General features: G+C 37.4%; 1 long non-coding RNA gene across 2 annotated transcripts in view; it reads left to right on the top strand.

Moving 5' to 3' along the window:
• The window catches only part of LOC105855449 (uncharacterized), a 41,872-nt gene that overhangs the window by 19,061 nt on the left and 4,898 nt on the right, over positions 1–17,913 (top strand). For both annotated transcript variants that reach the window (XR_001146628.3, XR_012921670.1), the window contains exons 2-3: positions 2,959–3,059; positions 16,711–16,910. This is a non-coding gene — a long non-coding RNA (uncharacterized LOC105855449). The remainder of the gene's footprint in view (positions 1–2,958; positions 3,060–16,710; positions 16,911–17,913) is intronic.

The following is a 17,913-nucleotide window of genomic DNA, read 5'->3' as shown; positions in this document are numbered from 1 at the left end:
TATGTGCCTCTGAGAGACTGCTGAATTCTTTTAATACTAATGTAGATGCTTAAATTATGCTATTTTGAAGTGTATCAGAAAGTCAAATCCAAAGTGAGTCCTATATTCCCTTCTGTCTCCTAGCAATCTCTGAACTATATTCTTAAGTATCTGATCTGAGCACGTGATTGAATTATCAAATCCTCTAAAAATTTGAGAAGGCTGAATCAAGATGTACCAAAAAGAGAGCCAGACACTTAAATAGTATGAAATTAATTTGTTTTCCTCCTTAGTTATTATCTACTCTATTTCACCAAATTATTAACAGGTCGGCAAAAGTTTTATTTATTCCAAATGACTCAGATGTGAGAAAGGCAACCTGTGATGTGATTATAATGAAACGCATCTATATTTGTTAAAAATTTTTATATAGTAATGCCTAATCAGCTTGGAAAGGGGAACTCAATGTTCAAGTACTATTAATTTGATATAGCGACCAGATGGATCTCTTTTTATAATAAATTCCTGCTAAGCTGACCAAATAATTCCTATTAAAGATACTAAGGGCGTCTCCAAAGACAAGACAGGATTTTAACAGCTACCAGGAAATTAATGATTGTTAATGTATGCTAAAATAGTGATGATGTGATGACCAATAATTTTAAGTACTTTTATTTCATTAGTCAAGGTAGAATTTTTATTTTGATAAAAAGTTCATGAGTACCAGTCTGCTGGGTATGAATATACGTAACTTATCAGTTGAATGATGAAAATATTCTGTACTAGGAAGTCAAGTCCAAATAAAAGTCTATATTTGTTTTTTTATACTAGCTACTAGAAATTTCCATACCATATTCTTCAATATATGTATATATGTGTAGTTTGTGTGTATATGTGTATATAAAATTGTATAAAAAGAGGAAAAAGGAAATCGCTGTGTTTACTTCTAGTGTAGGTTGAAAATCCATAAGTATTCATTCATACAGTGCTGTTGCTTATAAACAGAATGGGCCACCATTATGTAAGAAACCCATACAAATATAAACCCAATGCTTATAATTCCTTTCTAAAGGCTGCTTTTCATTAAGTCTTTAAAGTTTTTTAAGGAGTACCATCAGAGCCTTTTTTAAAAACTTAATTTAATTTTTAATTGACAAATAATTGTATGTATTTATGGGGTACAGTGTGCATTATGGTACGTGTATACATTGTGAAATGTTTAAATTATAGTAATTACCATATCCAGCACCTCAAATACTTATCATTTTTTTGTGATAAGAACATTTGAAGTCTACTCTTTCATCAATTTTGAAATATACAATATGTATGTAGGTTCAAGCCTAATGAGCCTTAAGAGATCCCACCTCATAACTTATTTCAGTTATGGTACCATTATCTTCTAACATCTTATGAGAGATGAGCAGGTGCAGGAGCCTATAGGTGAGCAGAGAATGGTGAAGGGGGCAGCCTCCCCATTCCTGAAAAGGAAAATGGAAGGGTACCCATAAGGGAGGGGGAAAGGACAGACAAACTTTCATTTCCTCCAGAATTTATGCAGAGGTAAGTCTGACCTTTAGGATGAGACCTGGGGAGAAGAGGTACCATAACTCCTCACTTAACATTGTCTTGGAAACTGCGACTTGAATAGAAATGACATAATGAAACCAATTTTAATAGGCTAATTGATATAAATGAGAGTTAAGTTCCTATGGCATATTTTGGTCACAAAACCTCAACAAACTTCTAAATAAAGATGAAAATACTTCACATTATAATAAATGTGAGCTATACATGCATTTTTAAAAGATTAATAAAACAAGTAAGAGCAAGTAAGATAATTATTTACCTACTCTTGCCAGTTCGGGGTCGAGGTGGCCTGAGCCTCTCCAGGCAGCTCACAGCAAGAGGCTGAAAGCAGCTGGGCCAGGACACCATCATCCTATCTCAGGGCACCCACACACACACCCACTCACTCAGACTGGGACCTTGTAGATGTGCCAGTTCACCTCCCATCACAGCTTTGGGATGTGAGAGGAAACCAGAGGACCCGGAGAGAATCCATGCAGACATGGGGGAGATGCACAAACCCCACACAGAAAGTGGCTCCAGCTGGGAATCAATTTTCTTTCTCATCAGCGGTATAGTGAAATGGCATTGAATGAAATTATGTTATCCCAGGACCCGCTGTACTACAAAAGCAAAAACTATATATTATTAATGAGCTGAATATACTAACAAATAACTCTAGTATATTATACTGCTAGTTATATAGAGATATGCATGTGTTCTTAAACATACTAGATATGAAATGAATACATTTGTTGCCCTATTGTGAAAATGTGAATGCTGGGCCAAAGGCCAGTCTACTTCCACATGATTGTGGGCAGTATAGACTGGAGAGAGAGCCAGTATTTCTTTCTCAGAAAAGGGTTTTGAAGCATTCATATGTGTGCTTGGTTGAGCCCCTAGAGTACAATACCTTATCAAATGGAAATAGTTTTTATGATTTTTATTGATTCACTGCTAATGGATATTCACGTAATTTATACTGTAAGTTAAAACCAGGCTTAAAAGCAAACATCAGGAAAATATCTACTGCAGCAGTATTCAAGACTAGCAGGGTTTAATGACCTTTCAGCAGTATGTGCCAAGTCGTTTGATCTCATGGTGAGAAAGGGAGGCTGCCCCCGCTGGCCCTGTGTCCTTCAGCTCCTGACCTCCTCTGGATCATGAAGCCCTTATCCAGTAGAAAAGAACTCCTCATCCTACACAGCAGATGATTTTCTTCTCAGTTTCTAATCCTTTCCTTCATGTCTTATTTACTACTCTAACTAGCTCCATAACCAAGAAAACATTTTTGTAAGTTTTCCTTTTTGTAGTTCTCTTATGTTTCAAAATCCCAGGCCAGTAAGATTTGCCGACCAGAACTTTGTAACTTTCTGTGGCACTGATGCATGTCCTTTTGCATTTCTTTTCCAGAAACGGCAGAGCCTTCTTGCATCCATGAGATTACTACAAAGCCTAACACCACCTGTTTAATATTTTGAAATTTAAAAGTGAAAACAAAAAATAAATAAAAGGTTAGAGAAAATTATAACTATTAAAATATTAACTATTAAAATATAACTATTTTATACCATAATAAATGAGCTCAAAGAAAAAAAGTTTCTCGTCACATGTCATATGCTAAAATTAAAGAAAAAGAGTTAAAATTGAGAAAAAATAACTGAGACAAAGCATAATCTAGTATGTTCATGGTTCAAGGGGGAAGGGTTGAGATTAGACATAAACCCTGGAAGCTGAGGAATGAGGATCTAAGCTTTTGCAAAGTGGAAGAACAGGAACTGAGCACTTGGCATAAAGACAGTAACTATTTTTTTTCAGCATATTATGGGCATACAAATGTTTAGGTTACGTGTGTTGCCTTTCCCTCTTCTTCACCCCTAGAGTCAGAGTTTCAAGTGTGTCCATACCCCAGATGGTGCCCATTGCACTCATTATGTATGTATATACACATCCCCTTCTCCCCCCTCCATCTGCCCAACGCCCGGTAATGTTATTCCTATATGTCCACTTAGGTGTTGATCAGTTAATACCAATATGCTGGTGAGTACATGTGGTACTTATTTTTCCATTCTTGGGATATTTCACTTAGTAGAATGGGTTCCAGCTCTATCCAGGAAAATACAAGAGGTGTTATATCACTGTTGTTTCTTATAGCTGAATAGTACTCCATGGTATACATATACCACATTTTATTAATCCACTCATGTATTAATGGGCACTTGGGTTGTTTCCACATCTTTGTAATTGTGAATTATGCTGGTATAAACATTCGAGTGCAGATGTCTTTTTTATAGAATGATAAAGACAGTAACTTTAAAGTGATCCTTCATGGGCTACAGGACTCCACCCAGAATCCCAGACAAATATTGAGAAAACTTACATGATTTTGAGGGTGGCAGAGAGTTTAAGGTATGGGTAAAATCATTCACAAAAATATACAAGCCTCAGACAATGCTATGTATCAAATTTGAATTTATGTAACTTGTGTGGTACTAGAACTAAAACAAAGAAATTAACATAAAAACAAGTCAAGGGTACCACAACAAAATTCTATAGCAAAACCTTTTGCTATAGCAAAATCTTCAATAAGGAGCCAAGTAATTCTATAGCAAAACATTCAATGATTAAGGTCTTCCTCTTTTGATGAAGAGTGGCTCAAACCAAATTTAAAATCCACAGAAATAAATTAGACAGCAAGGGGAAGCAAAATAAAAATAAGAATCAATACTCAATTACTCAAATATTAGAAAAATCTTTTAATAAAGTGGATATGATTAAAGTGACTTAAAAATGTAAAAGGAAAATATACAGATACCATATTAAGAGAATAGGACAATAGAAAAAAAGAGCAGTCATATAGGAATAAGAGCAAAACAGTTTTATACAAATGAATGTATATGCATAGTCTTTAAAGTTAAAACCCACTGGAGTATATATATAAAATATTAGATAACTAATAATAAAATAATAAAATAAGATACCTAATTAATTTGAAGGTTGATCTGAAGTTATAACTGAGATGCAGTTTAGAGAGGTAGAGATGGAAAATATGAAAAAATAGAAATATCCATTAACATAATAAGCTTATGAATTGCTTTTACACATATAAGAAATAGTTACACAAATTGACCACATTGTTGACCACAAAGCAAATCTCAGAATATATAAAAGACAGAACTACCTTAAATAGTTGTACAGTCTGTGCATACATAAGAGTAACCAGCTAGGAGGAGAAAAATTGATGAAGTTAAGCCCACTCCCTCTCAGCCAAAATGTTTGCTTTGTCATGGGATTGTCTACCTGAAGAAAGGGATGTGTTTTGTTAATTAGCATAAAAATGAAAAAGCTGTTTGTCATTCTGAAAGGTTCTTTAAAGAAATTATTTAAATATAATTAAAATGAATTAAAAATCACTATTGATGCCAGCAGAAGCTCTAAACAAATAAATCCTGTTTTCTAACAATTAGATGACATTAGAAGTCGAGAAAAAAGGTTAGCAAAACAAAATAAAAATAAAACTACAAATCAGTAGCTATCATGAGCACAGATGCAAAAATTCCCAACAAAATGTTAGCAAATTGCATCCAAAAATGTGTAGAAATAATTATATATCACAAACGTGGAATTTACACTAGATATGCAAAGCTGGCTCATTCAAAAGTCAATTAATGTAATCCATCATATCAACAGGCAAAAGAAGAAAAATGACATGATCATATCAATAAACATAGACAAAATCCAATGTCCATTATGATAAACACAGAAAACTAGGAATAGAGAGGAACTTCCTTGACTTGGAAAAGAACATCTGCAATAAATCTACAGCTGCCATCATACTTAATGGTGAGAAACTCAAAGCTTTTCTGCATAGATCAGGTATAAGGAAAGAATGGTCCCTCTCACCATTGCCTTTCAACATTATGCTGGAAATGCTAGCTAGTACAATAAGACGAGGAAATGAAATAAAGGATATACAGATTGGGAAGGAAGAAATAAAGTTGTTTTTGTTCACAGATGGCATTATTGTCTATGTAGAAAATCTGAAAGAATTGACAAAACAAGCAAAAACATCCAAGAACTAATAAGTGATTTTAACAAGGTTGCAGGATACAAGGTTGCAGGATACAAAGATTAATTGCTTTGTTATATACCAGCAGTAAATGAGTAGAATTTGAAATTTAAAAATTTAATATCATTTACATTAGCATCTCCTAAAATGAAGTACTTAGATATAAATCTAACAAAATATAAACAAGATCTTATATGAGGAAAACTATAAAACTCTGATGAAGACATTAAAGAACAACTAAATAAATAGATATTCCTTGTTTATGGACAGGAAGTCTTAATATTGCCAAGATGTTAGTTCTTCCTAACTTGATGTGTATTCAATGCCATCCCAATCAAAATCTGGCAAGGTTTTTTTTTTGTGGATTATGTTTGCCTGAAGAAAGGGATGCAGTTTGCTAACAAGAACAAAGATGCCAAGCTGTTTGTCATTCTGAAAGATTCTTTACAGAAAATTTTTAAAATTTAATTGATTTTAAAGTTTATATGGAAAGTCAAAAGACCCAGAATAGCCAACTCGATATTAAAGAACAAAGTTGGAGGACTGTGCTATCCGACTTCAAGATTTACTATAAAGCTACAGTAATCAAGAGAGTATAGTATTGGCAAAATGATAGACAAATAGATCAAGGGAACCAAATAGAGAGACCAGAAATAAATTCACATAAAGATATACAACTGATCTTTGGAAAAGGAACAAAGGCAATACTATGGAATAAAGAGTCTTTTCAATAAATGGTGACAGAACAACTAGACATCCATATGCAAAAAAAAAAAAAAGACTCTATACACAGAGCTTACACCCTTCATAAAAAAATAGCTCAAAATGGATCATAAACCTAAATATAAAATTTAAAACTATGAAACTCCTAGAAAATAACATAAGGTAAACTAAGTGACCTTAGTATAGCAATGAATTTTTAGGATAACACCAAAGGGAAGATCCATGAAAGATATAATTGATATACTGGACTTTATTAACCCTTTGCACTCGCTTGCTTTTTTCTCATTATCCACTCGACATTATCCACACTCGACATCTGAGTGCAAAGGGTTAAAATTAAAAATTCCTCTGTGAAAGACAATTTCAAGAAAATGGAAAATCACAGACATTGAGAAAATATTTGCAAAAGACTTATCTCATAAAGACTGTTATTCAAAATATACAAAGAACTCTTAAAACTCAACAATAAAATTAACAACCCAAGTTTTTTTAAAAAATGGTCAAGAGCAAGATGGCGGACGAATAACACCGCCAGACAGAGGGTCTCTGCAGAAAAGACCGATTCTAGCAGAAACTAGAGAAAAGAAGCAAGAAGACGAGCATACAGCGGACAAGGGCCGGAAGGAGGGGTACCTGAGACCCCGGGAGACTCCACGGGAGGAGGCTGCGGAGGAGAACTGGAGGCTGAGACCACCGGAGCAGCCCGGAGACCAGCGGCAAGGGTAGGTGGATTTGCTATTTCCCCTCCCCTGCATTCGGGACTGCTGGCGGGCTCCCCAGCGGGTGGAGAGAACTGCGGACATCAGCCCAGAGACTGCCGCCGCCTGCCAACGGTGAGCCTGTAACAGACGTGGCACCAGGTTCCCAACTTCCTCCGGGCACCTCCGTGTGCACGGAGAGCCGCGCGGCAGGCGCCATATTGCCTCCTCCCCCCCTCCGCCGACCCTACCCGCGGCTGCCCAGAGAGACAATACAGCCACCAGCCGGAGGCACCTCCAGGGAACGGGACCTTCCCGTTTGGGACCCCGCCCGCCCTCCCAGGTGCTGCTGGCACCTTGTTCCCAGGAAAACGGTGCCGACTCAGAGGCTGAGAGACATAGACCCAGCTTGGGCTCCCTGTGGGTGAATTAGGACCGGAAACCCTCTCCCTAGTGGGAATACAGTTTGAACTCTGGGACCCAGAGGTCGGACCTGCAGACCAGATCCCCTGCACCGAGGGCTAGCATTGCCCGGGGCACAGAAGGATTATACGTGAACAGCCTACTGAGGTCTGTGTGCCTCCAGGGGCGGATCGGCGTCCTAGAGGTCTGTGTGCCTCCAGGGGCGGATCGGGCGGAACGTCCCAGGAGGAGGCCGTGCGCCCAACCCAGGTGGCGTTCCTGTGCAGGGAACCTCCCCGCCGGCATCACAGTCCGGGGAGGCCTGGTGGCTTGTGGTCTGGCCTGCTGGCAGAGGCTCAGGAGTAGCTGCGGAGTTGGGGAGGGTGGAAAGAAGCGAGGCCTGCTGCAGACTGTGGGTCTCAGACAGCCCCACCCCCACACCCAGACTTTCTGGCTGAGCGGGACCATCCCAGCCCCGCCCTGACAGCAGAGAACAGAACTTTGACCCCTGCTAACGGCCTGAGGGCAGGCTTACCCAACCCAGCTCCGCCCAGAACGAGAGCTGATAACAGGACTCAAAATCAACACCATAGCCTGTTCCTCCAAGCAAACGCCACCTACTGACAGGGACAGCATCTTGCACAGCCTTTCCACGGCACCCACTGACTCAATATACAGGGAGTGGTCCAATTTCACCCACAGGCACCACCTAACGCCTCAGAAACTAAACAAGGTGTGTGAATACCCAAACAATAACCTAAGGAAAGAAACAACAACTGATCGACATGGGAAGAAATCAGCGAAAGAACTCAGGAAATATGAAGAACCAAACGGAAAACACACCCCCAAGGAGGAGCACCAGCCCCCTAGAAACGGACACCGACCAAAATCAGGCAACCAATATGACAGAAAAGGAATTTCGTATGTGGATCATAAGAACACTCACCCAGCTGCAACAACAACTCAATAACCAACACCAAGAAAACACAAAAAACCTCCAAGAAATGGAACAAAGGTTCAACAAAGAGATTGACACAGTGAAGAAAACTTTAACCGAAGTCCTGGAGATGAAGAATCAACTCAGAGAACTACAAAATACTGTGGAAAGTCTCAAGAACAGGGTGGATCAAGCAGAAGAAAGAATCTCAGAGCTTGAAGATAACACCTTCCAATTAAATAAATCAGTCACAGAAATACAGCAGAGAAACAAGAGAAAAGATCAAAGTCTACAAGAGCTGTGGGATTATGTGAAAAAACCTAACGTGAGGGTCATAGGTTTAGCCGAAGGGGAGGAAGACAGCACTCAAGGGCTGGACAAGCTTTTTGAAGATATAATAGAGGAAAATTTCCCAGGTCTTGCTCAAAATCTCGATATACAAGTTCAAGAAGCCCAGAGGACCCCGGGGAGATTCAATGCAAACAGGAAGACGTCACGTCATGCAGTCATCAGACTGACCAAAGTATCAACTAAAGAGGCCCTTCTAAGAGCTGTAAGACAAAAGAAGCAAGTGACATACAAGGGAAAGCCAATTCGAATAACATCAGACTTCTCTAATGAGACTTTACAAGCAAGGAGAGACTGGGGCCCCATTCTCACTCTTTTGAAACAAAACAATGCCCAGCCTAGAATATTATTCCCTGCAAAACTAAGCTTCATATATGAAGGAGAAATAAAAACATTCGCAGACAAGCAAAGGCTCAGAGAATTCACCAAGACAAGACCAGCCCTACAAGAAGTACTTAAAACAGCATTATGCACGGAACATCATAATAATAATCCACGGATATAAAAACAACCAAAACCCAAAGATATTAAAGGCCAGATATTACAATGGCTCAAGACACAAATCATAGCAACAACATCCAACCCAACAGAATGATCAGTAATCTACCTTACCTATCAGTTCTCTCAATAAATGTGAATGGCTTAAACTCTCCACTCAAGAGACATAGGCTGGCTGAATGGATAAGAAAATACAGGCCAAGTATATGCTGTCTTCAGGAAACACATTTAACCTGCAAGGATGCACATAGACTAAAAATAAAAGGGTGGAGATCAATATTCCAAGCAAACAGAAGCCAAAAGAAGGCTGGTGTGGCAGTTCTAATTTCAGACGATTTAGTTTTTAAACCAACAAAAGTAGTAAAAGACAAAGAGGGTCATTATATAATGGTGAAGGGCACAGTCCAACAAGAAGAGATAACAATTTTAAATATATATGCACCCAACTTAGGTGCACCCAGATTCATAAAGCAAACCTTACTGGAGCTAAGCAAATGGATTAATAGCAACTCCATAATCGCCGGGGATTTCAACACCCCACTGACGGCACGAGACAGATCCTCCAAACAGAAAATTAATAAAGAAATAATGGACTTAAACAAAACTCTAGAACAATTGGGTCTGACAGACATCTACAGAACATTCTACCCAAAATCCACTGAATATACGTTCTTCTCATCAGCTCACGGGACATTCTCTAAGATTGACCATATCCTAGGACACAAAGAAAATCTCAAGAAATTTAAAAAAATAGAAATCATACCATGTACCTTCTCAGATCACAGTGGAATAAAACTAGAAATCAACCCTAACAGAAACTCACATTTCTACACAAAAACGTGGAAATTAAACAACCTCCTACTAAATGATTACTTCGTAAATGAAGAAATCAAGACGGAAATAAAAAACTTCTATGAAGAAAACGACAATGGAGAGACAAGTTATCAACTCCTCTGGGACACAGCTAAAGCAGTTCTGAGAGGAAAGTTTATCTCCATAAATGCCTATAACCAAAAGGCAAGAAGATCACAAATAGACAATCTAATGAAACGACTCAAAGAGCTGGAAAAAGAAGAACAGACCAACCCCAAACCCAGCAGAAGAAGTGAAATCAACAAGATCAAATCAGAACTAAACGAAATTGAAAACAGGAAAGCTATTCAGGAGATTAATAAAACAAAAAGTTGGTTCTTTGAAAAAATAAACAAGATTGACACGCCGTTGGCTAAGCTAACGAAAAGCAGAAAAGAGAAATCTCTAATAAGCTCCATCAGGAATAAAAAAGGAGATATCACAACTGATCCCAAAGAGATACAAGATACAATTTATGAATACTACAAAAATCTTTATGCACACAAACTGGAAAATGTGGAGGAAATGGACAAATTTCTAGAAACACACAGCCTCCCTAGGCTCAACCAGGAAGAAATAGATTCCCTGAACAGACCAATCTCAACAGCTGAAATAGAAACAGCAATTAAAAATCTCCCTAAAAAGAAAAGTCCCGGTCCAGATGGCTTCACACCTGAATTTTACCATACTTACAAAGAAGAACTAGTACCTATCTTGCAGAAACTATTCCACAACATCGAGAAGAACGGAAACCTCCCCGACACCTTTTATGAAGCGAATATTACCCTGATACCAAAACCAGGAAAGGCTGCAACAAAAAAAGAAAACTACAGACCAATATCCCTAATGAATATAGATGCAAAAATTTTCAACAAAATCTTAGCTAACCGAATACAGACACTTATCAAAAAAATAATCCACCACGACCAAGTGGGCTTCATCCCAGGGATGCAGGGATGGTTCAACATACGTAAATCTATAAATGCAATTCACCACATAAACAGAAGCAAAAACAAAGACCACATGATCCTTTCAATAGATGCAGAAAAAGCTTTTGACAAAATTCAACACCCTTTCATGATACGAACACTTAAGAAAATAGGCATAGAAGGGACATACCTAAAAATGATACAAGCCATATATGACAGACCCATAGCCAACATCATACTGAATGGGGAAAGATTGAAATCATTCCCACTTAGAACTGGAACCAGACAAGGCTGCCCACTATCTCCACTTCTGTTCAACATAGTGCTGGAAGTCTTGGCTACAGCAATCAGACAAGAAAATGGAATCAAAGGTATCCAAATAGGGGCAGAAGAGATCAAACTTTCACTGTTTGCTGATGATATGATATTGTATCTAGAAAACCCCAAGGATTCAACCAAGAAACTCCTGGAACTGATCAATGAATTTAGTAAAGTCTCAGGATACAAAATTAATACACAGAAATCAGAGGCATTCATATACGCCAACAACAATCTAATTGAGAACCAAATCAAAGACTCAATTCCCTTCACAATAGCAACAAAGAAATTAAAGTACCTAGGAATATATTTAACCAAAGAGGTAAAAGACCTCTACAGGGAGAACTATGAAACACTGAGGAAGGAAATAGCAGAGGATGTAAACAGATGGAAATCCATACCATGCTCGTGGATCGGCAGACTCAATATCATCAAAATGTCTATACTACCCAAACTGATCTACAGATTCAATGCAATACCTATTAAAATCCCATCAGCATTCTTCACAGATATAGAAAAAATAATTTTACGCTTCGTATGGAACCAAAGAAGACCCCGAATATCAAGAGCAATTCTAGGCAACAAAAACAAAATGGGAGGCATTAATATGCCAGATATCAAACTATACTACAAAGCTGTAGTAATTAAAACAATATGGTATTGGCACAAAAACAGGAATATTGACCAGTGGAACAGATGTGAGAATCCTGATATAAAACCATCCTCATATAGCCATCTCATCTTTGACAAAGCAGACAAAAACATACGCTGGGGAAAAGAATCCCTCTTCAATAAATGGTGCTGGGAAAACTGGATAGCCACCTGTAGAAGGCTAAAACAGGACCCACACCTTTCACCTCTCACAAAAACCAACTCACGCTGGATAACAGACTTAAACCTAAGATATGAAACTATTAGAACTCTAGAGGAAAAAGTTGGAAACACTCTCCTAGACATCGGCCTGGGCAAAGAGTTTATGAAGAAGTCCCCAAAGGCAATCACAGCAGCAACAAAAATAAATAAATGGGACATGATCAAACTACAAAGTTTCTGCACAGCCAAAGAAATAGTCATGAAAGTAAACAGACAGCCTACAGAATGGGAGAAAATTTTTGCATCCTATGCATCCGATAAGGGACTGATAACTAGAATATACTTAGAACTCACGAAAATTAGGAAGAAAAAATCAAATAACCCCATTAAAAAGTGGGCAAAGGACTTGAACAGAAATTTTTCTAAAGAAGACAGAAGAATGGCCAACAAACATATGAAGAAATGCTCAACATCTCTAATCATCAGGGAAATGCAAATCAAAACCACAATGAGATATCACTTAACCCCAGTGAGAATGGCCTTTATCAAAAAATCTCCAAACAATAAATGCTGGCGTGGTTGCGGAGAGAGAGGAACACTCCTACACTGCTGGTGGGACTGCAAACTAGTTCAACCTCTGTGGAAAGCAATATGGAGATACCTTAAAGCGATACAAGTGAATCTACCATTTGATCCAGCAATCCCATTGCTGGGCATCTACCCAAATGATCCAGTGACACTCTACAAAAAAGACACCTGCACTCGAATGTTTATAGCAGCACAATTCATAATTGCAAGGCTGTGGAAACAGCCCAAGTGCCCATCAATCAAAGAATGGATTAATAAAATGTGGTATATGTCCACCATGGAGTACTATTCAGCTCTAAGAAACAATGGTGATATAGCACACCTTATATTTTCCTGGTTAGAGCTGGAACCCATACTACTAAGTGAAGTATCCCAAGAATGGAAAAACAAGCACCAGATATATTCTCCAGCAAACTGGTATTAACTGAGTAGCACCTAAGTAGACACATAGGTGCTACAGTAATAGGGTATTGGGCAGGTGGGAGGGGGGAGGGGGGCGGGTATATACATACATAGTGAGTGAGATGTGCACCATCTGGGGGATGGTCATGATGGAGACTCAGACTTTTGGGGGGAGGGGGGGAATGGGCATTTATTGAAACCTTAAAATCTGTACCCCCATAATATGCCAAAATAAAAAAAAAAAAAAAAAAAAAAAAAAAAAAAAAATGGTCAAAAGTCCTCTCCAAAGAAGATATACAGATGGCAAATAAACATATGAAAAGATGCTCATCATTGTGTCACTAGGGAATTGCAATTAGAACAACAATTAGATGCTATATAACCTATGAGAATGGCCCAAATTTAAAACACTGACAATATCAAAAGCTAGCGGGGATATGGAGCAATGGAAACAATCATTCATTGCTGGTCAGAATGAAAAATGGGACATCAACTTTAGAATATAGTTTAGCAGTTTCTCAGGAAACTAAACATACGCTTACCATGTGGTCTAGAAATTGTACTCCTTGATATTCACCCAAATGAGCTGATAACTTATATCCACACAAAAACCTGAACATGGATATTTAAGCAAGATTTATTCACAATTGTCAAAACTTGAATGCAACTAATATGTCCTTCAGTAGGTTAGTGGATAAATAAATTGTGGTATATCCAAACAATGGAATATTTTTCAATGCTAAAAATAAATGAGCTATTGAGCCATAGAAAGACATGGAAGAACCTAAATGCATACTACTAAGTGAAGGTAGCCAATCTGCAAAAATTGTATGATTGCAATGATATGACACTCTGGAAAAGGCAAAACTATGGAGACCGTGAAAACAAAATCAGTAGTTGTCCTATGGGTGAGGGGAGAGAGACAATGAATAGTCAGAACACAGAGCAATTTTTGGGTACTGAAACTATTCTGTATGTTACTATAATGATGGATACATGTCATTACACATTTGTCAAGACTCATAGGCTACATTACACCAAGAATGAACCTAAATGTAAACTCTGGACTTTGGTTGATAAAGAAAAAAAATTAAAGACATTTATAAAAATATGAAACAATTCCACTATCTCACAAAATATTTTTGGCTTTGGAAAATATATTTTTCATAAAGATTTGTTATTTATATTAATATGTCATGGGTTTATTATTTATAAATAAATTAGCAATAAATATAATTAAAATTCTCAGTTTTAAATTCTAATATGGTAAACATTGATGGAGAACAGTCTACATAAACAGATGCTCTTCATAATGTTTAAGGGTGTGAAGAGGTCCTGAGACCAAAAATTTGAGAACCACTACTTTATGTAGTTCTTCCTGTAGCTAAGAGGAAAATAAAATAGGAAATAGAAGCACCTAAAATCCAGAGAAAAAGACCAGCTAACCCAAAAGAAGAGGATATAGCTCTTGGAAAATCTCTTCCAACTTGCATGACCATTTAGACTCAACATAAGTAACAACTAAATTATTTAATTCAAAACCATGTATGAAATTAGGCTGGAAATAATAAAGCAAGAGTTAAAGATAGGTGGAAAAGGAATCAAATTGTTGTACTCTAGATTTTTAATACTCTCTAAGGTGTTCTTACTTATTTTAAAATATAGTATTTGTTTAATGTTCATTGAATTTATGCGTCTTAAATATCCAGGATTGGTGTACACATGGTACCTATGCATAGGGCATAAAGACGACTGTTCAGAGCATGTCCTGTCATCCAGTACTATCTGACAATGGCAGTATAGACTGTAGAAGTTTAGAGCAGAGATTCTGGAATCAGGGTGCCTGGGTTTGAGTCCCAGTTCTTCAAGTTACTTAATTTCCCCATGTCTTAGTCCCCTCATCTATAAAATGGGGTTGATAATAAGAGAAACTATTCCATGGTGTTGCTGTGCAGATGAAACGAGTCAATATTTGTTGATATTTGGTTAAGAGGTTAGTACAGTGCCTGGCCCATAGTATATGCCATATAAATGTTTAGTTAATAAATAAGTAAAGCCAGAGCTGCCAGGTGAGATGCCATGAACAAAGAAGGACTTAGACTGTGAGGCCAACACAGTATTGGGAGCAAATGAGAGTGAGTAACTAAGTAGAAGCAGATGTCAGACTTTGGAGTTAGAGTGAGTTCACAGACAAATTTCACACCAAGTAGTCGAAGCTCAAAGAGGAGGCCTTAGAACTGAGAGAGAAATGGGGTTGGTCCCAAATGAGCTCTCATGAGAAATATTTCACAGAGACTGAGCTTCTTTCAAAGGCCTGAAGGAAGCTTTGCCTGTACAAGCTGACTTTCTCAAGTTCGAGGCATAACCCTCTTAGCCCGGCATCTGCTCCTCCAGCTATAAAAAATGAGCACCACCACTTGATGGCAGCGTGTTCAAATCATGCAAATAGCATACAACCATTTTACATGGCTACATTATTTCCAAATGCTATACTAATTAATGCACTTTAGAATGTATCTGAAATATTTTTACATAGAAAGAATGCAAGGAATTAAAAAAATTATCATGCCACATTTTTTCCAGGGGAAATTTAATTTATATTTGAATAAAAGGAACTTTTATTTACTCTGGCATTTACATTAATCCATTCTAATCTCATTAAGTAATACAAAATGCTTTTGAAAGCATTCTTGCTAAGTACTTTATAATAGTTAAGTGTTAATTAAATGTACTATTTACTAATCTTGTTCAAAAATAAGGCCTTGCTAATACATGTTAAATTTATAATTTAGAGTTTGGCACATATAATTTTATAATTTTTTGAATAACAAAGACTTTCAGCCATTATATATTCAGAAGTAAATAATGGATTCAATATTTTAAAGTCAAACACAATTTAATTTCCTGTAATTAAATATGTCACAATAGATAAATTTCAGAGTTGCAATAGAAATCTCTTTGTTTCTATGAAGCTTTAGTTGAGGTAAGAAGAACTGCAAAGTTCTCTACTGTCTTTTCTACTAAATGCAAAATCAAGTCACCATTTTTAATTTTATATAACTCCAGAATTGCAGGAGTAACCTTTTAGAGAAAGGTTAACTTTGTAGTAGAGTGCACTCCACATGGTAAGAATCCAGTAACAGATAATGACTATAATGAGCACTCTCCTTCTAGAAATAGAGTAGAGGAACATAGTCTTTCAAAATTTTCAAATAAATTCCTTTTCCTGAGATATTACATAAAGGAACTCTGATGCTGTGTAGTAGGCAGTGGTTTTTCTTCTTTTGTTCCTCTTTAAGAACAATGAAAAAAGTTAAATAGACATATTTGCTTTTGTTGAGAGATTAACTTGAATTGGATACTTGTACTTTTAATGTGACATCTTTGTTGAGGGATTATGAAGTATTTTGTGTATATAAATTTGTAGGCAGCCCCTAGCCTGAAACATAAGAAATACAAGGTTACAAAGGTTATAGACATGTTCCTTGACTCTCTTAAAAGAAAACTTGCATATAGAGCTTAATAACAAATTTATAAAACCTGAGAAAAAAAATTTTTAACTTGTTCTGTTTTTTTCTTTTTTCAAAGGCAATTTCAGATGAGAACATAGTCGGTCTTTAGCTATCCTCACCAATCAGCCCATTTCAAACACCAACAGGCAAAAGCCAAGGCATCCCAGTTGTCACACCTCAGTCAGAACTGAAACCAGATTATGCATATAACACACTTAGCACAATGCTTGGCCCCTAATGAGCCCTCACTGGTAACCACAGTACTATGTGATTAAGGTAAGGTAAATCTGAGAAGGTAAATCTGAGACAATAATCGGGCTTCCTCCCCATTCCTTCCTGCCTGGTCTGGTTATCCTTTCACCTCTCTTCTCTTTTCTAAGCAGGTATTAATTAATTCCTTTATTCAACAAATATTTATTGAGTACCTATTCTACGGTAGGCACTGTTTTAGGCACTGGCTGACAATATTGAACTTTACCTGAGCCCCAGAATCCTGGGAAATCAGTGAGAATCACCCTTTTGTGTTGCCTTAAACAGCTTGCTGCAGAGAAGCACCCTGCTCCATATGACTTAGATAAGACTCAGTGATGTCCCCTGTGCTTAGCTACAACAAGGCCAGACACAGACCCTCCAAATTCCCATTCTCTGCCTCATAAATGATAATAAACATTTATGAAATGTTTGTTTCCACTACCAATCTGCAAAAAATGCCCACTAATCTGGGTTGATCAAACTTTAGTTAGGCTTCTCTCCTTCCCTCGGGGAGGAACAGAACTTTGGTGCACCCTTGACCACTGGAATGTGGAATAACCCCTCCTTTTCTCCTTAACGGAAAGAATTGGCTGACCTCAGGGAAAGCATTCCCTCATCAACCTGTCCAATTCCCAGTCCAATCCCACCATCTGCTCATTTCACTTTCCACCCCTGGTTCTTTCCAGCCTCACTTACTCCTCCCTGTGAAAGAAAGCTCTTTGCTAGCTGACCATTGACATGCTTTCACATCTCATTGTTGGAGTGTTCTTCCTGTTCAATAGTCCCCCCACTCCTCCTTGCCTAGTCCCTTTTCCCTGTTGGATTACTCCTTAAATCTCTCCAGACTGAATATAATTTTTATATATATAATAGGCATTATAGCAATAAAAAGCACAAATAAAAATTCCTGCTCTCTTGGCACTTATATGCATGAGAGAGACAGACAGATAATAAGAAAAAAAGTACTTGTACTCTTGTGATAATTGCTTAGGAAAAATTATAACACAAGGGATGTAGTTACTAAATA

This window comes from Microcebus murinus, chromosome 11 (assembly GCF_040939455.1).
Source record: "Microcebus murinus isolate Inina chromosome 11, M.murinus_Inina_mat1.0, whole genome shotgun sequence".
Lineage (NCBI taxonomy): Eukaryota > Metazoa > Chordata > Mammalia > Primates > Cheirogaleidae > Microcebus > Microcebus murinus.
The sequence above is the reverse complement of the archived record's forward strand: the minus strand, read 5'-3'. Positions and strand labels throughout refer to the sequence as shown.